The sequence below is a fragment of the Oryctolagus cuniculus genome, chromosome 4 (assembly GCF_964237555.1).
Source record: "Oryctolagus cuniculus chromosome 4, mOryCun1.1, whole genome shotgun sequence".
Classification (NCBI taxonomy): Eukaryota; Metazoa; Chordata; class Mammalia; order Lagomorpha; family Leporidae; genus Oryctolagus; species Oryctolagus cuniculus.
In genome coordinates, this window is record NC_091435.1 from 1534194 (window position 1) to 1560309 (window position 26116).

Below are 26116 nucleotides of genomic sequence, written 5' to 3' on the forward strand. Positions count from 1 at the left end.
GCTGGCCGCACTATTTCATATTCTGTGACTGGTAACTAACTATAGTTCATAATGATGTAGACAAGAATGGAATGAGGAGTTGAGGACTGCCAGCACCAGGCCTGCCCGCACAAGTGCACTGTCCAAACCCTGTCTCCTTCTGCCCTGATCCAACATGGCTGCACGTTCTGAGTTATGCTTTTTAAAAAGCCTTTCCCAACAGTTTACACAAGGGATCTTCATAAAGTTCACGGAAAATGTGTTATTACGAAAAAACTATGTGTGGATTTCAAGTGTTTTCTGTGCCAGAATAAACACCTTTGAACCCCTTTTCCCATGAGCTTTCTACAGTGCCCGAGTGTTCACCAAGTGTTCAACACTAGGGTCGTTTCATCCCTCAGGCCTCTTACTGCAGCCTACTCCTATACGTGGCACAAAGTAGAGATCTAAAGACGTCTTACAAAAGTGTCCACCCGTCCCATGCCCGTCTCTGGGAGAGGCATAGTGGTGCAATGGGTTAAGTCGCTGCCTGGGATGCCCACATCCCACACTGGTGGACCTGGGAGACAGTCCTGCCCCACTCCTGCTGTGCACAGCCTGGGAAGCAGCAGGTGATGGCTCAAGTACTTGGGTCCCTACCACTAATGCAGGAGAACCAGAGGGAGCTGGCTTACAGCTTCAGTCTGACCCAGGCCCAGCTGTTGCTGGCATCTGGGGAGCGAACCAACAGATGGAAGATCCTCCCTCCACACACACACACACACACACACACAGCCTTTCAAATAATAAAAGTAAAGTTTTTAAAAGCCCATCTTTGACCCAGCAATCTGGGATACATTTGACTTCCACGTATATCTGGGCTAACTCCTCGTCTGTGCCCTCCCCAGCCAGCACCGGGGCTGTGCATGGTGCTGGCACCTGGGAGGGCCGGTCTCCTTTCTCTTCCTCTTTCTAGTTCAATTTTTAGAATAAAAGAATGTAGAACAAGTTTTTTTAAAAAAACAACTGACTGCCGCTTCTGTGTTTTTACTGCATCATATGAAACTGGCCAATTAACTTAGCAAGGCTGACCTCCAGAGGACGCCAGGGCGGGTAGCTTCCATGAACAAGGCGTGTCTCTCCACTGCTGCAGGCTACCCTCCTCTTTCTAAAGTGCTGCACTGTTTTTTTCTCTTGGGTTCTGAACAGCTCCTATCGCATTTTTTAACACTGTCTCTATTGTTGCTATTGTGAACAGTTGGTAACTTCTCCCATATACTAGGATTATCATTGGTGACTGCATGTTAGTTTTGTGTTTCTGCTTCCTTGGTTAATTTTTTTAGGATTTGAGTTATTTTTGCCGCTGACTTTCCAGGACTAGGCACTCAGTGTGGTGGCCACAGCTCCGTGCTGGGCAGTGCAGGAGCCAGACACGCCGGGCAAGGTTCCAGCGCTGCGTTCCGGGCACACTGGTGATAGCGAGCTCTGCTTCTTGTGTACATTTTATACCTTCACTGGCCAGCGGGTACCTGAAGACCCCCTTACAGTGAAACTGCACACGTGTGCCTGTGCAGCTTCTTCCCGCCTGGCCACCACACCGTGGGGCCCTCGGGTCCAGTGCTGCTGCCTGCGCTGGAACAGTGACCCAGGCAGACAGAGGAGCTGGGCGAGCACCCTGGGTGTGTCCCGCCACACTCACTCTCAGCTGCATCCTCGTTGCCTCTTGGGGCCTCATTTCAGGAACGGAAGCCCTGCCAGGAAGACTGCTCCCCAGACACTGCGGGTCCCACGCTGCAGAGCAAGGCTTCTAGACACTTGCCACTGGAACCTGAAGTGAAAAGGAACATGCACCTGCGCGCCCCGTCTCACTCCCTTGGCATTCCGTACAGGTGACTGGGTGCTCTCACCACGGGTCTCACCCCAACCGCAGTGCTCCAACCTACCGCAGAGCTCCGCACACGCCCTGTAGGGGGAGGCTACAAGTGAGGCTGCTGGGAAAACGCACCTTCATTAATTTGCTGTTCTCAGTAATGTCCCAATCATTAGCTATTAGAATAAGAGAAAAGGAGGGCAGTAAATGCAGCAAAGCCCATGAATGCCTGGAAGCTCTGGGCATTTTATCAGTGGAGCCTCGCCCCGGCAGACTGCGGTGAAACCTCCTGGGGTGTGTGCCTCCTCTGGTCTGAGGTCTTTAGGCTGACTCTGAAGAAGTAAGATGGACACTGAGAACAATGACAAGTGAACAGGCAGCCTGGGTCTCTGCTGCATAGCCGTCGGAGTTGCAGCACAACCCGTGCCGAGCAGAGAGCTCGGCAGACACCGGGGAAGGAAGGGCGTCACACGTGACAGGGAGCACGGGCACCCTGAGAGACACCTGCAGGCGCCCTCCCGCACAGCTTCACAGCTGTTGCAGGGCGAGGAGAGGAACAGGTCGTGCTGTGGAAAACAGAAAATGGCTGTGTGAGTGCAAATCCTACTGACAGCACTTGAGAGTCGAGGGACAATCCCGTGAGCGTGTGGGACAGAAACAATGAGACAGGAAGCCACGCCGGGGCAGCTGCTGTTCTCACAGAAACACTTCCCTGCTGGTTTCCGGTACAGAACACGGAGTAAGAACAACAGTGTCACTGGCAAAACAGACTGAAAGCATAGAGAGCGACTTCAGCCAAAATCCCTAGACGGAAAACTCACGACTGGGCAGAGGGTAGGCTTCCCGGCACCCATCACGGTCCCTCTCCTCCCACACCCCAAACCCATGTCCAAATCAGAAGTCTGCTTGTGAAACCACCTACACCTTCAAACTCGCTCACTCACATGGCCGCCCCACTCATCCAGTCTGACTTTGCACAGCTTCAGTCACCCCAGGTCAACCACGGTCCAAAAATATTAAATAGAAGATTCCAGAAGTAACCCATTCATAAATTCATAATTTCACACCCTTCTGAATAGCATGAGGAAATCTGCACTGTCCTGCTGTCCTGCCACTGGGTCCATGCTCTGGATGCTGTGGCCTATCAGCCACCTGGCCCTGTCTAGGTTTTCAGACAGGCTGCATGGTAGGATCTGTGTTCAGGCACCCCTGGTGTGGCAGCCTGAGGCTGTGTCAAAAAGCCTGCATCATCCACTTCACCTCAACTCACCACAATGAAGCCCTCGTAACCTCAACAGAGAGACATGGGTCTCCCACCTCACCACCCAGGTATGGGTCTCCCCTACCACCACACAGACATGGGTCTCCCCCACCATCACACAGACGTGGGTCTCCCCCCACCATCACCACACGGGCATGGGTCTCCCCCACCACCACAGGGGCATGGGTCTCCCCCCACCATCACCACACGGGCATGGGTCTCCCCCACCACCACAGGGGCATGGGTCTCCTAACATCACCATAATAAGGGGAGTACCGCACAGTTGGATTCTGAGTGACAGGAGCCCACACTCAGGTGGCTTCTGCTACAGTGCTGTTACAGCTGCTGCATTTTATTGGTCACCGCTCATCTCTTCCTGCCTAATTTCTAAGGTAAACATATGCTATGTGCACTGCACAGGAAAAACCCAGCAGCTACAGGGCTCCGTGCCGCCCAGTTTCAGGCATCCCGGGGGTCGTGGCACAAGTGCCTGTGGATAAGGATGCTTTCATCTTACAGTGTTCTCAACCACTTGCGATGTCCTCAGGGCTAACTCTTAGGGGCTGTCCCACTTAAAGACATAAGCAATTAACGCTGATCTGAGAACCCTGTAACTGGGAGGGAACAGATGGGGCCCAGTGAGGAGCAGAAGGAACAGCCCAGTCTTCATCTCTTTCATCACATTTAAAAGGCCAAAATCAAACCAAAGCCCTCTAAAGACCATAAATGACACTGCCAAATGCTGAAATGCGAAGGATCAATGATGCATTAAAGCGTAAGAGGGGTGGGTGTCGTGGCAAAGTGGGTTAAACCACCACTTACAATGCCCACGTTCCACAGGGGAGCGTGGTCAGATCGGCTACTCTGCTTCCAATCCAGCTTCTTGCTCACACACCTGGGAAGGCCGCAGGTGATGGTCCATAGTTGGGTCCCTACCGCCCATGAGACCAGGATGAAGCTCCAGGCTCCTGGCTCCAGCCTGGCCCAGCCCTCGATGTTGCAGGCATTTGAAGAGTGAACAGCAGATGGAGGTGCTCTCTCAAGTGCACACTCTCTCACTCGCTCGCTCTCTCTCCCCCTGCCTTTCAAGTAGATGAAAATAAATTTAAGAAATAATAACAGAAAGCCACTTGGGAAGGAAACCCAGCCCTACCTGGCATCACTCATCTCCAGGCCAGCCCTGCCAACGACACCGCCTCACCTGCAAGTCTATATACGTTGAGAGTCTTCCCCTGAGGGAAAAACACAGACTTTCTGAGCACGGCCAAAGAGCCTAGAGCCCTCGCAGCCAGCAGTCACCCCACCAGAACCACCACAGCATACGCAGCCCCTAGCTGCCAGTAAAGCCCACTCCTCAAAACCCCGTTGCCAATGCTGGCGCATCTCTGCTTCCAGCCCCTCAGTGTGCCCCCAACACATGTGTATCTGACTCTGCCAACACAGGCCACCTCAACTTTGCGAGGGGGTCCCGTCAGCAAAGCCAACACCTCCAGGCCCTCACTTTGAGAGGCACTCTGGCTCGGCCTGCTCCACCCAGACTCCTTGTGGCTCCAGGCCGCAGGAGCGCCCGCCCTGCCCGGCCCCGCCCTCCTTTCCTGGAAGGGCTCTCTAGTTATAGGTGCCTCTCCTCTGGCACGGGAGTGAGTACAACCCACATCATGTACCCCAGTAAACCCAGCTCACTTCATCCCCAGCCCAGCCTCCTCTCAGTCAAACACCCTGAGAGCCAAGGCTGTGCAAGACCCCACACGTGAGCCAGGTGAGGGGAAAGCCCAAGCGGAAGGAGATGGCAGTGCAGTGACCTCACTGACCACGGGGACCTCACTGACCACAGGGACCTGAGTGACCTCACTGACCACAGGGACCTCACTGAGTGACCTCACTGACCGTGGGGACCTCACTGACCACAGGGACCTGAGTGACCTCACTGACCACAGGGACCTCACTGAGTGACCTCACTGACCGTGGGGACCTCACTGACCACAGGGACCTGAGTGACCTCACTGACCACAGGGACCTCACTGAGTGACCTCACTGACCGTGGGGACCTCACTGACCACGGGGACCTCACTCAGTGGCCTTGCTGACCACGGGGACCTCACTGAGTGGCCTCGCTGACCATGGTGACCTCACTGACCGTGGGGCCCTCTCACTGACCTCACTGAGGTGATCTTACTGACCGTGATGACCTCACTGACCACGGTGAGCAGGCTTCACTTTTCAGAAAGTGACCGTGCTGCTCTGGAGGTCACGTGGGACCCTACCCGAGGCCCGGTCTGCCATCCTGCCCTGCGCTGGCTGAGACCATGCCGCCTCCTGCTCTCCTAACTGAAGGACACACTGTGCAGTGACAAGGAAGGTGCTGCAGCCGGGAAGAAGCGAAGGCACAACTTAGCCAGAGGCAGGGCAGCAAGAGGAGCACACCACAGGAGTGGCTACAGAATTCTCAGGGGTTTTAAAACACCTTTTATTTTTAAAACCATTTTAGATTTAAAGACAAACTGAGCAGACAGTGCAGAAAGATTCCACACCTCCCGCCCAGCCTCCCGTCGCCCCGTCTGCATTCTGACGACAGTTCCACCGATCGATACGGATCCACACGCGGCCGCACACTGCAGCCCGAGCCTGAGTCAGATCTCCTCGGTCTCCTTGACGGCCCCTCTCTGCCAGGATCCCCCCAGGATGCCATGCGGCTTTGAGTCCTCCCGCCCCCATACCCCAGGACCCTCCTGGCTGGGAGCGTCTCTCAGACCCCTGTTTCAGGGGGCCTGAGAGTCTGCAGGAGGCTGCCCGCCGTGTTTCAGGAGCGCGTGTGCCCGCCCCATGCACCTGGGGAGAGGCGGGAGCTGGGGTGGCTGGGAGGAAGCTCCTGACCCAGTGGCCTTCTTCATGGTGTCCTGTAGGGTCCCAGTGCTGCTGACCCCGCCCCCAGCTGAGGGGCGTCTGGGTTTCTCACTGCACAGTGTTTTCCCCTGGGGAGAAGCCGCCACGCACAGCCCCAGTGATGGGGGAGGGGAGACACGGCATCCACAGAATTGTGTGGCGCTCGTCCCGTTTATCAGTCGTTTACTTATGCCAGTGGCCTCATGGGTATTTATTTTACACTCCGGGCTAGGATCCAGCACTCCTCCATCTTGTTGCTGGGATGGCTCTGGCACTGGCCGCCGGGAGCTCCTCCAGTTGGCGCCCAGGTCCCTTTCCCACGCCCCACCGCCGTGGGGCGCTATGTGTTTTCTGAGCCCTCCCCACTCACCACCCTGGCAGGGGCTCTGGGCATGTGGCGGGCATTTCTGCACCTAGTCCTAGAGTCAGCCTGAGTTTCTCTAAGGAGCCTCAGTCTCTCTCTCACATGCTCCTCTACGGAACAGCAGTTACATCTAAGAACAACACACCCGTGAGGAGGGCAATTTAAAGATGCCCACAGTCCACACCAAGCACCCGGGTTCAATCCCTGGCTCCTGCTCTGGCTCCAGCTTCCTGCCAGTGTGGGCCCTGGGAGGCAGCAGGTGATGGCTCAGGTGACTGGGCTTCTGCCACCCAGGTGGGACCCGGAGTGAGTTCCCAGCTCCTGGCTTTGGCCTGACCTGGTCCCAGCTGCTGTCGGCATTTGGGAAGTGCACCAGCAGATGGGAGTACTCTCTGCTTCTGTCTTCTGTCTCTCTAATATGCAGCATACAAATAGCTCACACACACACACACACGAGGCAGTTAGTGTTACCACCCTGGATCCATCCCTCTCTGACAGCAACAGCCCAGGCACACTCTGGGGAAACGGCCTCTCCTCCTCTAGGGGCGGAGACCCTGCAAGCATGGACAGTGCTGGCTGAGGTGAGCACAGCCGACAGGAAGTCCAAACTGCTGTGTTACTATTTCCAAGTAGAGAAGAAGTCAAAGTAAGGAAGTTAACGCTAGCATGCACATCCCCCACGAGCCCCAGCTCTGGCAACCACACAGCACTCCAAAACGCCAAATATCTGTGCGTGACGCACACACACGCTCCCTGCACACGGAGAGAATTAGCCAAGCTAAAATCTTCGAAGTTCTAAAGAGGGTGAATTTCATCACAATTTCCAAGTGCAAAACAGTCGACGCTTTCTCGCGAACTCCTTAGATTCCAGGGCAGGAAGTGAATGTTTTACATCACACATCTTCAGAAAAGCATTAAGAGGATGTTTTCACTACATCTTGGACACACAGTAACAACATCACTATAATCAAGGTTTTCCTTGGAGACCACTAGCCAAAGTGAGCCCGCGGCCAGCCAGCGAGGCCCACGCTCACAGGCACACAGAGAGCTCAGTGAGAACGCTACGCGGAGAGGAGGCGGAGGACGCGGCACAAGGAGGACCTGGGCAGAGCGAGGCCAGGGCACATGGCGCCGGAGAACAGGGCTCAGCTAGAACGGGAGGAGGGCAGCACCCAGGTGGGGCAAGGAATAGCAGAGCACGATGCAGCGAGGGCGAGGCACGGTGCAGACACGGTGCCCTGAGAACAGGGCAGAGACCACAGGGTGCTGCAAGGACCGCCACGCGACCAGACCGCAGAGCAGTCCGCCCATGCGCAGAGCACAGTGAGGACCCCCGCGAAGGGGAGGCGGGGCATGCGCAGCGCAGGGCACAAGAAGTGCGGCGTGAGGTTTGCCGGTGCTGCCCAGGTGCAGCCCTCTGGGCGCAGCAAGGACTTGGGCCAAACAAGTACGCGGCGCAATGAGGTCCAGAACCAAGAGCAGCGCGTATGCAACACAACGAGGCTCCAAGCCAAGCACAGACGCCGGCGGAGCAAGGAGGGGTGCAGGGTCGCTCCAGAACGCAAGGGCGCGCGCCCAGCCAGGGCTGACGGTTAACAGCCACAACAGGGGTTAGGCCAGGGTGAGGCTACTGGACCTCGTTGGACAGGACCCTGAGAGGACCCAGCGGAACAGACGCTCCAAGCAGGCCTGCGACCGCGGCACCGGCGAGCGGACACGCGAAGCACATGGCCATGGCCGTCCAGCCTGCGCCGGCACTGCTGCTGCTGCCTCTGCTGCTGCTGCTGGCCCTGCTCCTGCCCGCGCAGATCCACTCAGAGCCCGAAGCAACCGCGCCCACCCCGACTCCAACCCTGGGCAGCAACGTGTCGCTGAGCCGGCCCCTGCCCAGCGTCAACTTCCGCGCCTGTGTTCCGCGGCCCGTGCCAGGCCCATTCATGCTGCTGGCCCCGCTGGCCGCGCTAGTCCCAGGGCCGATCCTCCACTAGGGCGCTCAGCAGCCATGTCCAGGTCCCAGGCTGGCCTGCGCCAAGGGGCGACGGCGCACCTGCCAGCCGCTGCCTGCCCTCCGGAAATGGGCTTGGAGCCCTTCAGGGTGCCACCTTGCTGGGATTCCAAGGAGAGACTCAAAGACCATGTGACATCCTACCGGGTTGGAGATAGGGCTCAGGATCGTGGGTACCCCCAAGACTACTTTGGGAAAGAAAAAAAGCAGACATCTGATCATTCCTGTTGGCTCATTAAACGTATAAAGTCAGAAGAGGTGTGCAGGCCTCTCAGAGTGGGGTGGGAGAGGGGGGCTCGGGGTCCCCTCTCTGCAGCACCTCTGATAGGTGCTTTCTCTCCGAGCCACTGCAGCTCCAGGCTTCATCTGCCACGGGGCAGGCACTGAGGCCAGCCCCAGCCTTGTCAGGGCGTGGGCTCTACACACAGCTCCACCCAATACTCGCCAAATGCTGCCCCGGGGGCCTGGTGACCCCTCCTTGCCAGCTGAAGGTGATCTAACACTCAGGTGTATTTCCAAATCTGTTAACCCCGTGGGGGCGGGTAGACTGAGTATTCAGAATGGAGGGACGCAGTTTGTATCCTCTGGACGGCTTCCTTCAGTACAAGTCGCGTTTTCAGACCCTGGGACTGGGCCTCAAGACTGAGGCAGTCTGCGCATGGGCTTCCACCGCCTGAGGACAAATTCGCTCTCTGCTCACCTCACAGACATCCTGGATTCCTTCATGCAACATAGCCCGGACCAGCCTAGCCAGGGGCCACAACAAAGGTACCTTAACATCCAGCTTCCTGCAGGAATTTGGGGGACAAATGTTCAAACCCCTGCACTCCTTGGAGGGGGCACTTACTCTTGCCCATTACTCCCCCCACCCCCAGACAATCCTGGTCCCTCACTCACGCTTCTCTGTGGCAGCAGCAGGATGGCCAGGCAGGTGTCAGTCTGGGGGTAGGGAGAGGCCTGCCTCTGGGAGGGTAAGGGAGACACCTTGGGGGAGCCTAGGAGGAAGGGGGTATCTGGGAAGCGGAGGGGAGTCTGGGAGGAGAGCCTGAGAGGAGGGGTCTGGTCGGTGGTGGCAGAGGAGAAGGGCCTCGCCCACCTTCCTAGTGGTCCTCCTCGCCTGGCCTCTGCTCTGACCAGGCCTGGCCACAGCGGCACTTCTGCACATCTCTGCTGTCCAAGAAAGTGGCCAGTCCGCAGTCAACCCCCTGCAGAAACGGACAAGGATTCCAATCGCACAGCCAGCCCTGCTCTCTTAAAATTTTAGCTGGAACCATCTTGTGTGCCTGGGGAACCCTTCTGACAAGTAGAAGGTGATCTTTCTAAATGCCTGTCTGGCACAGGCCTTGAGATGGCAGAATGGACTCCTGGTGGAGAACCCCACGGCCCCGTTGAAGCCTCTCTCAGTCTGGAACAGGACCTACAGCCTGGGGCTCCCTGCGGACCCGGCCCTGGGGGACCCTCACGCGCAGGGCCTGCCGTATGGGACAGACCCTACCCCAGGCCCGCGGGTCCCTGGAGGAGGCCGCAGACCATCCTCAGAGCAGATCACGTGGAAGCTCCGGCTTCTGAAAGTGCTCGTTGCTCTCCCAGTGCATAGCCAGGCCTGCCTGCTCCCCGCTCCCTGCCAGACCGCAGGTGACGGCAGCCCTCCCTCAGCCTAAGGCCAAGCCCGAGGACAGACACCCCCAGGAACAGGGTCCACAAGGCCAAGCCCGAGGACAGACACCCCCAGGAACAGGGTCCACAAGGCCAAGCCCGAGGACAGACACCCCCAGGAACAGGGTCCACAAGGCCAAGCCTGAGGACAGACACCCCCAGGAACAGGGTTCACAAGGCCAAGCCTGAGGACAGACAGCCCGGGAACAGCAGAGTGTAGAGGAAGGGTTTGGAAAGCGCTGGCAGCGTGAGACCACTGTCCCAGCCCCACCTGACCGAGAGCTGATAGCTATGGGCTGCCAACCAGCTGTGCCCCACCTGAGACCCAGAGATGCAAAGAAGCATGGTCAACAGACAGGCCCACAGGACGGGGCCACCACATCCCTGGGATCACCCAGCCTCCATGAAGCTTGTCCTGGACAGGGGTAAAGGACACACGTACATGGTCTCAGGCGCTCCTCAGGTAGGGGATGCCAGAGAGAACGTCATGGGGGTGGGGGTGAGATGGCCGCTCCAAGGAATGGCAAGCAGACAGCAGCCTCAAAAAGCCCTGGGCCACCCTCGAATCCGAAGACAGAGGGGCCAGACACAGGCAGGACTGTGACCTTTCTCCCTGGGGAGCAATCCAGGAGAAGGGGTCAAGCTGGGGTCACGGGGTGGGGTTCACACCCCACTGCAGAGATCACTGCAGTGACCATGGAAGGTAGGTACCGGGGCCTCTGACCCTGCAGAGTCAGCAGCCTCAGGGGGCCTGGGGTGGTGACCAGCTGTGGGGGCAGGGGCTGGAGGCACAGGAGACTGGAAGGGGACCCAGAATGCGGGCATCATGCTGAGTCCACGGCTCAGCTCAGGGTGTGCGCGCAACACAGGAGGGGAGCGACCCTGCGCTGAGGACAGGAAAAGCTGGCAGAGTCCGAGTCAGGACGCGTGACTGATCAGTCCCTCGGATGCCAAAGAAGGGACCCAGAATAAGACAGGGACAGAACACTAGCCACTGACCTTGACAAGGACAAGTCAGGAAGGGTAAAAGCTGATGAGGATGAGCGGGGACAGCGGCGAAGGGAGTGACAGCAGCAGGACCGCAGGCTTCCAGCCTCACCCCTCCCCCAGCCGTCCTGCCTGTCTCCCGCGTGTGATCCCACGTGTGTCTGAGCCGTGACGTGACACATGCGGCGACATCACCAGCATCACGAGATGTTTCCGTGAGGGCGCAGCCTGCGTCTCATCTGCTGTTCATTCCATGCTCACGTGTCAGGAGCACTCGGAAAGACTGGGCAGGAGGGTGGGAGGCCAGGCTCAGCCGGGCACTGTGGAATCTGAGAAGCGACATGGCCCCAGGCTGCCTGCACGCACAGGACCCACCCCAGGGCACACGAGTGACAGACATCCAGAATCCCCCAATGCGTGGCTTAACAGCATCGCAGGAAAAAATACACTTTCACATCTGTCACTTGAAGGTAATCCCAAACAGCAATCTCGTGCTGGGCACAGAGGAGAGGCCCCGGGACCTGGGACGTGACGCCACGCTCGGCAGAACGGCCCTGGCGGCAGCCGAGAGCCGGCGGCTCAGAACACTGCTGATGCTGCAGCTTCTCCCAGCTGCTCCAGGCCTGTGAAAATGCTCCCGGACGGTCCTTAGTAAGTATCTGACTTCTCACGGGGCTTCAACTTCTAAACACAAAATCATTAGGAAACCACCTTAGAGAACACTGCGTATACCATGAAAATCAAGGGCTGCCTTTGAAAATGCCATGAGTGAGAGTGACAGCCCGGTGTGGCCCTGCTGATGATGAGATGATCACAGGTTTGCCTCAGACCGAGAGGTGACCAGAGAACAAGCAGTGCAGGCGGTGTCTGGATTCACTCACCTCCAGGCGTTCTCTGGCCACCACTCTGTACTGCGCAGGGCCACGGGCCTAGCCCAAAGAGGCTTTCATGGGTGGCCGCGGAGGCCCAGCCCAGCAACCAGCAGGTGCAGAGACAAGGGCAGGGGGAGCAGACAGCAAGGCCAGGCCCAGGGACAGTCGGACCCAGCGCTTCTCAACACTACCCACCTACAGTACCAACATGGCCCAGGAGCTCCTGACCACACAGAAATGCGGACCTGCCAGAGAAGCGCTTGGCACCCATCCAACACCCAGCTTCTCTCCTTAATACAAGGGATGCCGGATGGATGCTTCCCAAAGCCTGCCAGAAAACCAGAAACCAGACCTGGGTCCCACAACCCTCCCTCCCTGAGACACAGGAGTCACCCTGGGCACCTCAGAAAACAGCCACAGCACCCCCAGCCCCACTTGGCACCTTAGGGCCACCACGGCCGTGACTCCCAGCCCCGCAGGCTGCCACAGGGTCCAGTGCGGTGTGGGCTGTGGCCGCACGGCTTCCTTCCTCGGGAGACCAGAGCTTATTTTAGAGCCCTGATTTCCTGGTTTTCACCGTGCCCATTGTGTAAACACAGGGCGGAAGGTCTCGGTGGCCAGCACAGCACCCTGCTGGCCACAGGGAAGGAGACCGAGATTCCCTTGGCTCAGGACATGGCAAGTGATCAGTGATACTTGTTCTGATGGCTTTCAGGACCCCGGCGCCACCCTCAAGAAGTACAAATGCCACTATCCTCCTTTCTGGGAATGGGAGGCGGCTTTAAAGCAACTGTCCAGGTGAACGGACAGAAGTGGGTGTGGGAGCCTCACTGACCGCCTCGGCTGCCCTGTGCTAAGCTGCAGCCCTGGGTTTGCTTGTTCAGTAACTGCAGACGTGCCTTGCTTCTCCTGTGTCCCGATACTGACAGCATCGGTCCTGGTCAGGTGACACACACTGAAGTACAGACAAGTGAGATGTGGCTGCTTTTAAAAATTCAACAGGGGCCTGACAGTGGGAAAATGCCTCTGACACTCTCTTGGGTCTACGACTTAACGGTAATCAACTTTCAGATTAAGACCCGATCTGCTCAGTAACTTTCCAAGATTAAATCCCAAGGGAGAACTGTACACAACAGCAGACAATATGGACTTCCAGGAACTCATCCTTGCTTTTCCGTTCACTTCCAGAATCTTGCATCAACCAGCTGCAATGCAGGGCCAAGCAGGGGAGACCAAGCGGTTTCCCTCTCCCCAACAGAGACCCCAGCCGGTGCCCAGAGCAATGGAGCAGGCACAGGATGCAGGCAGGAAGGGACTGTGCCAGACCTCAGCTCACGCCAGCCTACGCCTTCTGGGCCCACTGCTCTGGGGCTGGGCGACTGTCTTCCTCAGCAGGGACCCTCTGCAGACAGACGTGAGGCACCCAAATTGTGCACGTCACACTCTGACCCCCACACCACCCTCCAGGGAACTCAAGCAAAGGAAAGCTGACCTCTGGGGTTTTTACGTTGCTCCAAATAAATAAAATAGACCTATTTTCTCTTGTTAAATAAAATTCTGATTTTAAATTAAAGACAAATTAGTTTTGCAAGGGACTGAAAAGGCAGAAATCCAAATCGGTTCAGTGGAGAAGCTAGCAGATGGATTTCTGAGGCAGGCTGGCCAGCACCCAGACTCCTCGCCCAGTCCACCCAGATGGTCAAACCCAGCTGGGGTCTTCGAGCCCCTTCTCCCGGAGACCACCACTCTCCCCAGACTGCAGCCCGCAGAAGGAGCAGATCTCCTCCACCCCCAAGACACTGACGCTCAGGGCTGGCAGCAAGGACGCCACGGGCAGGTCTGTGACCAGGCTCCTGCCCCGGCGCAGCCGCCCAGCTGCCAGAGGACGCGGCAGCACAGACGAGGGGTGAGACGTAAGCAGCACCCCACACACCCTCCCGCCCTGCCTCCAGGCTACAGACAGAGTACTGGCCAGGAATGTGGTCTGACAGCCAGGGCCACAACGGGAAACCCTAAGCTCATCCCCAGCTCCTTGCCAGACAACAGCGCGAGCACCATGAACACCAGCATTCTGTCACCATCATGTCCCAATTCTGCACCGTCACAGGCCTTTCCAAACTGACCTTAACACAAACCCGCCAGACTCTACCCTTCGCCTCTTCATCACTAGAATGGAGTAAACACAGAAATAATTCTGTAAGTAGTTAAGCTAAACACCAAGTGCTATCAAAGAAGGGAATTTCAAAATTAAAGCAGCGGAAGAAATCAGATTGACTTAGGGTTGACTTAATACCGGGGCAAAGACGATGGATGCCTGGTTGGGAGAAGAGGGGCCAGTCGGGCAGGAAACATAGGACCTGGCCACATCAGCACCGGCGAGGGGAGGGGCAGGACCAGGCCCCTGCGTCACCCTGCTTCACTCTGGCATCCAAAGTGTACAACACAGAGTAGGTGCTTGAAAAACATCATCCAGTTATCACACAAATGAATACATGAGAAATAGCGTAGTTGATACAAAGGAAGAAGGCTGCCTGGATGTGAGGTGACAGCAACTCCTCACGTTCAAGGACACGTCACAAAGCCGAGACGTTTCCAACAGATGCCTGATCATCGCAGAGGTCGTTATCAACTCCACATGTTTTTATCTGTTAGTGGCCTTGGGGGGGAGGGGGACGCTCAGCTGTGAATTAACCAAAAACAGCAATGACCCGAAAATAAGTTGCGTCAAGTATTCAAGCCGAGGTCAGAGCAGGGTCGCAGTGGGAGCGCTGACCTGGATGGGAAAGGGGCTGACCTTGGTGCTGGCCACACGGATGCACACAGACATCAAGGCCATCGGGCTGCACAGCCAGGCCCCGGGGCAGCTAGCACCCACTCCCACCCACTCACAGAGAAGACTGCCACGTTTCCAGGAATGCCGTGAACCGGGAGAGAGCTTACTGGTGGCTTGGAAGAGGCCGCGGTGGAATACTGACACCACAGCAACTGGGAGAGCTTTCCACAGGCCCCGCCCCAAACGCCAGCTGTTCGACATTTCCACCACCGTGCACACCTTCCGGCAGTTGAGGGCATCCCTGAACATCCACAACGCCAGAGGAGGCCTCTCTGGGGAAAATGGAAGATGCGGAAATAAACAGCAAATCTAACTTTTTTATTGTCTTAAAAGTGGGAATTTCCTCAGAATGCAAAAAAATGTTTAGTGACATCAGGAAAACTATAAATGACATTTACGAGACGACAGAGCGAGGGGGGGCCTGTGGCAAATCATCAGCAGATGCAGAAGCAGCACTCGGTAACATTCTGCTGTCAGGCGCGAGGGCTGCTTCAGAAAGAACTCGCAACAGCCTAGCAGGAGCAGGCTGCAGCTAACCTGGACAGCGCCAGAGGTGCCCCAGGCAGTGGGGACGCACGAGCTGCAGAAGCGGGAAGCGGCCGTCAGTCAGCGGTGAGAGAGGCAGAGGGACCAGGCTCCCAAGACAGCCCTCCACCTAGACCCCCAGGCGCGAGGCGCGAGGCGCGAGGAGCGGACAGGACAGCAGCAGCTTCCTGCTGAGCAGGAACGAGCGCCTGCAACGGCGCTGAGTGCGTGGTCCAGGCAGCGGCTCTGACCCCTGCCACCAGTGAGCCAAATGTCAACGCCAAACACAAACGACTGCAAGAAAGTTAGAGTTTCTTAAAGTTCATGGAAAAATGCATATTACGAAAAAGCTGTGCATGAATTTCAAATTTTTTGTACCACAATAACCTTATCTTCTAATTCCATTTTCCACCAAATTTTGAAGCCCCTTGTAAGACCACTGAGGTAGGGAAAATGTTCTTAGATGGACTCAAAACCCAGAAGCCATCAAGGAAAAGCCTGCTGAGTCCGACTATATAAAAAATCAAAACATCTTTGGGAAAAAGAAATAAAATCCAAAAACCGATGATACAGTAGTAAAACCCTTGCACTATGAACACCTCATTCCCCTGGGAACAGCACCCCTGCCCCACAGGACCACGCTAGGGGGCGGGAGCCCTCCCGGGGTGCTCGCGGGGCAGGCAGACCTCCTGGTGAGCAGAGGCCTTGCTCCCCTCGCCCAGCCGGCAGAGGCTTCCCACACAGAGACGAGGCCGCTGCCTCCGTCCTCTCCGCGCCGCCAGCTCAGCAGCCAGCTCACCAGCTTCTGTCGCTGCTTCCCTCAGCCATCTGCGATCTTGGACTTACGGGCAGACCGCTAAGTAAACTCCCATCCGTCCTCCACGGAAACCCTCCTTAAATCACAGGTCCTGCGGCAACACCAGAACCAGGAGGCGAGCCCCGGCACAGCGCTGTCAGCTGGGCCCTGCCCTCCAGCCTCCTGCTCGGGACCCCAACCACTCCCTACACGTCCGACGCCGAGCCTCAGTCCTTCCTGGGTTTTCCTGACCTGGACCCTGCTGACGCACAGGCACTGGCCAGGTGTGCATCGGGCACGCCGGTGACGGGGCCGGGCGTGCACTCGGGCTGGTGCCCCCGGGAGTCCCCAACGGGCTCGTCTCAGCACAGCGGCCTGGGCGAGGTGCTATCTGCAGCTTTCTCTACTCTAAAGTTAGCACTTTTCCCTTTTTAATAAATAAGCTGGGAAAGAGATACTCTGAGTGGAGGCAAATATCCTGTTTCCCCTCAATGCACCTGTCGCAAGTCACCTGGAGACCAACAGCGACTGCCTCGCTCCTCATCCCTTCCCCGCAGACTGACTGGAACTCGTCAGGAAGGGCCGCCCCTTCTCCCTTGTTTACACCTATTGGGAGGAAGCGGTGGACATCTGTGGTAGCCCTCAGCTTACAGTCCGGCTTTGGCCAGGCAGGCTCCTGGGCCCTGTCAGCATGTCCGGTCACAGTGCTTCCTTGCTGTCCACACCCGCATGCCTTCCAGGTGCGCCTCCTCCAGGGAGCCTGCTTGTCTTACTGGTGAGTTACATCAGGTCTGCCCCCTGCTGCAGGGGGTCAGGACCTCAGAAGACAGGGCTCACCGCGTTATTCTTGCCCGAGCACACAATCTACACATGTGTCAACGTCTGTGCCTGTCGCACCCGCACATGGTCAGGACCACAGTCACAGCCACGCTGCCGAGCCTCCCAGCTGTCCTGCTGTTCTCATTTCTAACTTCCAGGGCTCATCCACCAGGCATCTGTGTGCTTGTCCTGCCTCCACAGACTCTTAGCTTTGTTGCTTGCCCTTCACCCCTGAGAAACAAACTCACTGCTTGCTAGAGTGGGGTATTCTGTGTCAGTCTGCATCACTGGCCTTAGGGAACCCAGCCAACCCACTGTCTCCTAAAACATGTTTGTCTTCCCACCACCCTAGCAGGGGCTCTGCTCTGCTCTGCGCTCCCACGAGCTCCCCATCCTAGCTGATACGAACTACCTTGGACCCCCTCTTCCCACATGAAGACAGCTCCCCTAGGAGTTCCCTGGCCTCACCTGGCTCATGTCCAGTGTGTCCTAGAATAGACCGCAGGCCAGGCCACAGTTCCCTCTGCAGGGGACTCTGCGGTGAGAGGCCTTGCAGTCATGGAGCCCTGTCCTGCCCGCCCACAGTGGGCTGGTCCACTTCGCGAGGACCCTCGGGGACGCGTCCTGGAAGTGGCACTGCTGGGTCTGAAGGCCTGCACCTGTGTGGTTTTTAGACTGAATGTGGTTTTCAGTATGCCCAATATTAAGCTGCTCTGCCGATTTCCTATTCTGATGACGGAGGAATGGAACCCTGGGAAGGCACCACCTGCTGACAGGGCAGTCACCAAAAACCCTGACAGCCCTGCCCTACATGTGGTCACGGCTCTCACCCTAGAAGGTACAGGTGCACACGGCATGGGGACCTCCAAGGCAAGCCCGACACAGAGCAATGTCCTTACTAAAGACACACTGTGGCTCAAACCTCATTTCTTTTTTAAAGATGTATTTATTTGAAAGGCAGAGTTAGAGAGAGGAGAGACAGAGATCTTCCATCTGCTGGATGATGCGTTCATTTAGTTCACTGCCCAAATGGCAGCAATGGTCGGGGCTAGGCCAGGCAGAAACTGAGAGCCTGGACTCCCACATGGATGGTAAGGGCCTAAGCACCTTAGCCATCTTCTGCTGGTTTCCCAGGTGCTTCAGCAGGAAGCTGGATAAGAAGTGGAGCAGCTGGGACTCAAACCAGCACTCAAAAGGGATGCTGGCGTCACAGACGATGGAAGCTTAACCCACTGCACCACAAACCTCATTTCGAGCTCCCATGAACTGGGAATACATAAGAAAAATGAAAACACGTGTCCACACAGAGATGCATGTGCCAATGCTCAGAGTAGCGCTGTCACGACAACCAGAAAGGGGCAGTGACACAAAGCCCATCTCTGGGGAGGCGGCATCTACCCCACAACAATGGCTTCCCCACACCAGGAGAACAGAGCAGGTGGCACCTGGGGGCGGTGCCAGCCTCCTGTGAGGGCCATGACACAGGGCAGAATGCCACCACACGACATCTACAAGATGCACACAGGATGTCTGGGCAGCCAGAAGCAATTGAGCACAAGGAATGTTCCCAGGAGAGGGAACTGTCCTAACAATGACCCTGGCAATGGCCGCACAACTCAGACATTCAGGGACGTCAGTGGGTGAAGCCAGCACTTGGGACTCCGACCTCCTACATCAGAGCACTGTTCCAAGTCCCCCTTGCTCCCGCTTCTGATCCAGCTCCCTGCTGATGCACCTGGGAAGCAGCAGGTGACGACCCGAGTGCTTGGGCTCCGCACCCAGGTGGGAGATCCAGACAGAGTTCCTGGCTCCTGGCTTGATCATGGCCCATTCCCAGGTATTGTCACTATTTGGGGAGTGAACCAGCAGACAGAAGCGCTCGCTCGCTCGCTCTCTGTCACTCTGCTTTTCAAACAGGTAATTTAAAAAAAAAAAAACACTTACGGAGAGTGACTTTCATGGCCAATCTTGGGATTCCTTTCCTACCTCTTACTTTCTGCTCGCACCTGCCCAGAGCACTCTAAAAAGCACTCAGTGTCACCACTTCCTTCTATAAGCAACAGGATGTGAAGTGAAGAGGCGGCCGGCGCCGGCCTGCAGCACCCACAGATCCCAGCATGCCTGTTCCCGCCCGCAGCCCATCATAACGTCGCTGCCTTGGAAGAAGCAGCCCCTCCCTTTCCCACGGCGAGGGCTCTCGGCAGTAAACAGCTCACATCCAGGAGCTCTTCTCACACCTGGGCCGCGGGTGCTGCAGCTGACTCACCGCCCAGATGTGAAGGAGAGCGGAGCAGGCCGAGAGTCAGGCCGGCGGCTGCGTCCATGGGAACGCGATCAGCTCCCTCCCATGGCTCACGAGAGGGCGAGGCTGAGGCACAGCAAGCTGGCGTGTGAAAGATCACTCGGCTGCAGGGGAGACGAGCACCTACTACAGACACCGAGAACCACAGCAGGCAAGCAGCTCAAGAGCACAAGTCAGAGCTGCCAGTCCTAACCCTGCTGGCTCCGACCTGACCGGTCAGCAGGCTCCAGGCAGACTGTCCTCTGGTCACTTCCCAAACCGGCAGAAATGTTACGCAAGTGGTTTCTTTCCAGTGTTCCAGGGATGGCAAAACCCAGCCTGAACTCTGTGCTCCCAAAGTGTTGCTTCCCCCGACCCTGTGTCTCGCTCACCTCATCTCCAAGCCGGCTTCTCTCTGCAACAAATAATCATTCACCCGTTCCCGCTTGTTGTTTGTGCTACAACTTTCTTGGACCTGTTACTTGGGATGGAAAACTATCACATGAAGCTCTTTGAAAGCTCAGAAAGCTTTTTAATGAAAATAAATTTATAACATATTAAGAAAGGAAAGATAATCTTGGGGGCCAGCGCTGTAGCGTAGCGGGTAAAGCTGCTGCCTGCAGTGTTGGCATCCCATTCGGGCACCAGCTCGAGTCCCAGCTGCTCCCCTTCAGATCCAGCTCTCTGCTGTGGCCTGGGAAAGCAGTAGGAAACAGCCCAAGTCCTTGGGCCCCTGCACCCACATGAGAGACCCGGAATAAGCTTCTGGCTCCTGGCTTCGGATTGGTGCAGCTCCGGCAGTTGCAGCAATCCGGGGAGTGAACCAGCAGATGGACGACCTCTCTCTCTGCCTCTGCCTCTCTGCAACTTTGCCATTAAAATAAATAAATAAATCTTTAATTAAAAAATAAGAGGAAGAAAGATAATCCTGGCGAGTACTCCACAAAGCACACTGCAGCGCAACAGAAGCCACTGTAAGCGACACAAAGATGGTGAGGCCAGCTCAAAAGCAGTCCCTCCACCTGGCCAGCGCCAGCACACACCTGTCCCGAAGCGTGTCAGCCTCACGATTCAGACCAACAAGCGTGCCCTCACATCCAGGGCAGGGCGCAGGCACGCCGTCAGATCCGGTCTTCTACGCTGGGGTTCCCATCGCTCTTCCTGCGGCAGCTGGGGTCATCCGTGGAAGCCCCCTCCTCTATGTGAAGGTGCCTGAGGAGGAGCACCCGCTCCTGAGAGCAGAAGCCAGAATTCCATTTCCTGATCTCACACAGCCAAGGCCTGCACACGAGACGACTCTGTCAACTGCCCCCACTGCCACGAACCTCACCTCAGGGAGAGAAATCTGAGACTATCCCAGGGCCGAGAGCGCGCGGCTTGGGAGGCAGCTGGCAGGGGGCCCGCCAGGAACACCCCACGCCGGCGAGTGAGCACTGCTGTGCTGTCTCCACAGCCCCCATCCTGGGAGCAGCCCCTCCTAGAGGGGCCGCCTCACAGTGGGCTCTGCATTTCTGTCCCACTGTCACCAAACAAAAGACAGGACGCAGGGCTGTGGCACGCTGCCCCTACGTGAGGCTCAGCCTCGTGCATGCCGACGACCTGTGACTTCTGAAGGTGTTCACCGTCCGTGAGTGCCACTGAGCCATCTCGGGCGCTGATGTTGAACACCGGACTGGAGCACTGCTCAACCCAAGTCCCCTCAGGCGAAGGCAGTGCAGGGAGCAGTAACGGGGCTGGGCACTTCCTTGGAACCAGACCCTGTGACCTCCCCTCCCCAGACTCTGCCTCCTAAACCTGCTCACCTCTAAGACCCCAGCCCCTCCAGTCCCCCACCTCTTTCAACACTCACTGAGCCAGGAGGAAGCAGGAGAGCCAAGGGAACCACCCTGAAACACTGAGCCTTTGGGACTTCATGCTGCAGCCCCCCGTGTGCACTCAGGCAGGATCCAACCTCCAGTTTCCCAAATCCTGGGACATTCTCCTGTTTGTTCTTCTACCAAGCAATTTATAAGCCATACTGTCTCCGATCTCTAGCTTCTGGAAGCCTCTGTGGTTCAATCAAATGTATTCGTCACTTGATTTGGCTGCTGCTTCCCTAAACCTCCCAGATTATTCAAAGCACGCTCATCTTTGTCAAGGCGCCGTTACAACCATCCCTCCTCTGACGACCACGGAGAATGCGTTTCCACTCTACGTCGTCCAAAAGGGGTGACCAGAACTGTATTTTCAGGACGTGGGCTCCCTGTTCTGAACAGATTAATTTACTATATTGCACTTTATGGTTTTATAACAATTTTGAATGTTTTGTAAATGTTTCCATTCTACAAAGAAAAGCATGGAAATCTGGAGATAACACCGACATATGGGGCATAAATCTATGACTGATTCACCAAGTACAATAGGACATGGGGGTGCAGCGTGGGGAGGCAGGAAAAGCATTCGTTCCCACGGGCAGATGCACTCACTCAACTCAGTCCCATCCTCCCTACCTATAGGAAACGTAACAAAAAGCGGTTCACCCGCTCAGTGAACACTCGCGCTGCGTGCTGGGCCGGGCGCCCTCTCTGTGCCGGGCACGGCTCTGAGCCCTTGGGATGGATTTGGAACAACCACCCTGCCTTCCTGAGGCTTCCACTCCTGATGGGTACACACGGTAAAGGTAACCAGGGCCCTTGAACGTGCATCCCATGCGTGTGCAAGCAGCGAGCCCGACATGGCACCAAGGCCCTGAGGCTGAGAGGCGGCGGCAGCAGCCGCTGGGAGCACTGAGACAGGAGTGGCAGGGGCTCTGGGCAGTGCTGTGACCCAGTCTGTCTTACGTTAGTGCTCAGCTGAGAGCACTGGTCAAGAACGGACAGAGGAGACCAGGAGCAGGAGCCCACAGCCAGGGAAGGGGGCAGTCACAGTACCCTCCTAGGATCGTCATGAGGATTACACTGGATTACACTCAGCTACCCATGCCTGACACAGGGTAAGAGCTGACGAACCGTGAGCTAAATGTGACCCAGCTTCCCTGACGCCACTGAGCTAGCTCCTCACTATCAGTTTCCTGATTGGAGAAATGGAGGTAATGAGGCCTATGAAAGAGTAGTGAGGAGTAACCGACCTGAGAACAAGAGCCCCAGGACGTGCAGGTGTGCGCAGTGAAAGCTGACATGTGTGTTCCTGCGTGTGCGTCACAGACAGCGCCCAATATATCTGGGATGTGCAGGTGTGCGCAGTGAAAGCTGACATGTGTGTTCTTGCGTGTGAGTCACAGCGCCCAGTGCATTTGGGACATGCAGGTGTATGCACTGAAAGCTGACATGTGTGTTCCTTCGTGTGCTTCACAAAGAGTCCCCAGTGCATCTGGGACATGCAGGTGTATGCACTGAAAGCTGACATGTGTGTTCCTGCGTGTGCGTCACAGACAGCGCCCAGAGCATCTGGGATGTGCAGGTGTGTGCAGTGAAAGCTGACATGTGTGTTCCTGTGTGTCCATCACAGACAGCGCCCAGAGCATCTGGGATGTGCAGGTGTGCGCAGTGAAAGCTGACATGTGTGTTCCTGCGTGTGCATCACACAGTGCCCAGTAAATCTGGGATGTGCAAGTGTGTACCGTGAAAGCTGACATATGTGTTCTTGCATGTGAGTCACAGCGCCCAGTGCATTTGGGACATGCAGGTGTGTGCATTGAAAGCTGACATGTGTGTTCCTGCATGTGCTTCACAAAGAGTACCCAGTGCATCTGGGACATGCAGGTGGCACAGTGAAAGCTGACATGTGTGTTCCTGCGTGTGCGTCACAGACAGCGCCCAGTATATCTGGGATGTGCAGGTGTGCGCAGTGAAAGCTGACATGTGTGTTCTTGTGTGTCCATCACAGACAGCGCCCAGTGCATCTGGGACATGCAGGTGTGCGCAGTGAAAGCTGACATGTGTGTTCCTGTGTGTCCATCACAGACAGTGCCCAGAGCATCTGGGACATGCAGGTGTGCGCAGTGAAAGCTGACATGTGTGTTCCTGTGTGGATGTGCAGGTGTGCGCAGTGAAAGCTGACATGTGTGTTCCTGTGTGTCCATCACAGACAGCGCCCAGTATATCTGGGATGTGCAGGTGTGCGCAGTGAAAGCTGACATGTGTGCTCCTGTGTGGACGTGCAGGTGTGCGCAGTGAAAGCTGACATGTGTGTTCCTGCGTGTCCATCACAGACAGTGCCCAGAGCATCTGGGATGTGCAGGTGTGCGCAGTGAAAGCTGACATGTGTGTTCCTGTGTGGAGTGCAGGTGTGTGCAGTGAAAGCTGACATCCGTGTTCTGTGTGTGCTTCACAGAGCGCAGGTGTGTCCCGGGACCCTGGGTAAGATATACAAATGCTGTACATCGCAGGCAGGAGACAAGCGAAACCAAGTCCCTGTGATTTCTTCACGTGGAGACTGCTGCACCCCAGCTCCTCTGGCCAGCACCACCGCTCCCTCACGCAGCAGTCTCTGGAGCCTTCCTCGTCCCTCCTCTCCCAGGAGGAGCTCACGCCTGCTCCCCTTCTCCAGCTCTGCCAGGCCTTCATTCTGCATTCCTGCCCTCCTGCATCACCTGTCCCCACACATTTCTGCAAGGACACCTTCAGCCTCACACTGGACAGGTCTTCCCCCACTCTTAACGAGCAGGTCCCTGGCGGCCACCTCTTCTCCAGCCCTGAGAGTAAGAAGGGAGGAAACCCCCAATCTCCACCAGTGGCTTGGACTCCAGGCTGCTGGAGCCTCCTGGCTTCTTCCTTCTTCAGCAGAGCCCTTTCCAATGGCACCGGGAGCCCCCCACCCCCATGGACTCCTTGCCAGGGGCCCCTGGGTCAGTCCTTGCCTTCCGGACTCACACCTACTGCCCAGACTCAGGTCTCAGGCTCCAGTGATGGGCACAGGAGCCACGACTGAGAGTTGGCCATTGCCCTTCTCAAGCCTGACCTTGACTGTCCACCCAAACCCATCCTGTCCACCCAGATGACTCATCATAAAAGCAACAAGCAGAGGTGCCCTCTCACACACTGCTAGCCAAGCATTGCTGCTTCAGGCTCTGCGTGAGCTCAGTGTGCTGGTTCAACAACCCTGAGAGATGAGCTGCTGTCAGTCTTCCTAATTTATGGATGAAAAAAACTTGGCGCACTCGGTGCAGACGTGTAGCCGACTGGTTAAGACTCCCACGTCTCAAACCAGTGCCCTGTGAATGCACATCCTGGGACGCAGCAGGGACAGCTCAAGGGATTGGGTCCCTGCAGCCCACGTGGGAGACACAGATTGAGTTCCTAGCTCCTGGCTTTGGTCCCAGCCGTTGCAGGCATTTGGGTAGTGGACCAACAGATGGGGTATCTCCCTCTCCCTCCCTCCCTCTCTCTATCTCTCCCTCTCTCCCTCCCTCTCCCTCTCTCTCTCCTTCTCAAAATAAATACATCACCAACAAGCACAGAAAGATGACAGAGCTTGCTCAAGACCACACATCCAGTAAGTGGCTGCGCCACAGCCACGTTCACGTGCTCAGATCCACAGCGAAGCTGCCTCTCACAAAGGCGTCCGAATCCCAGCTCCTGATTTCTTCCAAACCCTGGCTCTTCCCCAGCTTCCCACCTCACACAGGACACCGACGGGGCACCAAGACGGTGTCAACGCCAACTCCAAACCTCAAGGGAAAGAGCCACGTTCTGAAGAAGCAACGCCAGCAGCACTGTTTCACGAGTGACTCCTCCAGTGAGTGCAGAGAACACCAAGGAGCAGAAGCACCATCCCTCCATCACACATGAGGTACGAAAACAGCGACACCCACGTCGTGTCGGCCGGGCCACGCTGCTGCCGGCCACCCCCGGGCAGGCGCTGCAGCAGCCTGCCTCTCCCACGCCCGTGCGCTGGGGAATCTCTGTGCTGGCTGCATCGCACCCAGGTCTCCCCCAGGAGTCACGGCAACACCGCAGGCCCACCGGGCCGCCCCACGATTTACGAGAACTGCCACACCTGAGTCTTTGGGACAGCCTGGCCTACCACCAGCGCCTGCGACACAGCAGCTCCTCTCCGTAGAGCTGAATCCCAGGCACCTTTCCCTCGGCGCCCGTGAGCCCGCCCGCCTGCCGCGGTGAGGCTTCCCATTCCGCCTGGATTAAAGTCTGGATTCCTCCCGAGGCCTGTGTGCTGCGTCTCTCCAGTCCCCTCCCACACTTCCCCACCCTCTCAGGCCATGTGGCCACCCTGACGTCACCAGCACACGTCCAGGCCTCGGTTCCAGAGCTCCCTCTGCCCGACGGGCTGCCGCCGCCAGGGCCACTGCCCAGATCACTCCATCCCTGAGCTCCCAGCCGGGAGCCCGCCCTGCCGTGTGTCCTTCCTGGCACTGAGGACGCTAGCCCCTCACCACGGAAACCCCACAAGGGCAGGGACTGTCTTTCTGCAGCGCCCGCCACGTCTCTGGCGCCTAGGATGGCATCTGCTGCGAACAGAACAAAACCCGTCTGCAGACTCCCTGCCTGGGCAGGCCGAGCTTCGCCCCGCTACTCCAGCACAAGCGGGAGGCACGGCCACACTATTTTTATCCCCTCCCCGCTGCACCTTAACTTTGAATCCATCAGCACGGCGTTAAGGACCTTGCTCTGTGTACTCCTAGCACACCTCCGAAGCATATAAACGGAGCAGCCAGCTACTAGCCAAGCTTCAGAGGATGTGATAATAACGTGGTACTGGTGGCCCTCGGCCCACAGCTGTCACAAGACAAAGCAAAGCTGCAAATTTTCCTTGTCCACACTGCACATAAAAAGCTGTGACTCTGGGAAGGCAAGTCTCTCCAAGAGTAGGGAAGACATCTCAATGACTTCAACGTGTACTTTCTTTAAATGACATTTTTGCCATTTGATTTTCCTACCTCACACACTATAAACATATTAACTAAAACTTTCTTTTAATCACAACCATTTCCACCCTGTCCAATAACCGAAATGCACATTTTAGCTCTGACTGCGGCAGTGGGGTCCTGTGTGCAGGGCCAGGTCCCCAG

General features: G+C 56.8%; 1 protein-coding gene and 1 long non-coding RNA gene across 17 annotated transcripts in view; one reads left to right on the top strand and one right to left on the bottom strand.

Moving 5' to 3' along the window:
- Positions 1 to 26116, bottom strand: part of ADARB1 (adenosine deaminase RNA specific B1) — a 115947-nt gene that overhangs the window by 87004 nt on the left and 2827 nt on the right. The window contains exon 1 of one of the 15 annotated variants that reach the window (XM_051839962.2): positions 25087 to 25238. The exons of 13 other annotated variants lie outside the window; for them this stretch is intronic. The gene's annotated coding sequence lies outside the window, so the exon portion shown is untranslated. Of the gene's footprint in view, positions 1 to 20153; positions 20885 to 25086; positions 25239 to 26116 lie in introns of those variants that run through there. One more of the 15 variants, XM_070071763.1, reaches the window with a different exon arrangement.
- Positions 7651 to 18829, top strand: LOC138849219 (uncharacterized). Of its 2 annotated transcripts, XR_011387669.1 has the most exons (3): positions 7674 to 9109; positions 11455 to 11635; positions 13045 to 18829. It is a non-coding gene; the product is annotated as an uncharacterized lncRNA (long non-coding RNA). The 2 variants fall into 2 exon arrangements; XR_011387668.1 differs by having other exon boundaries at positions 7651 to 11635.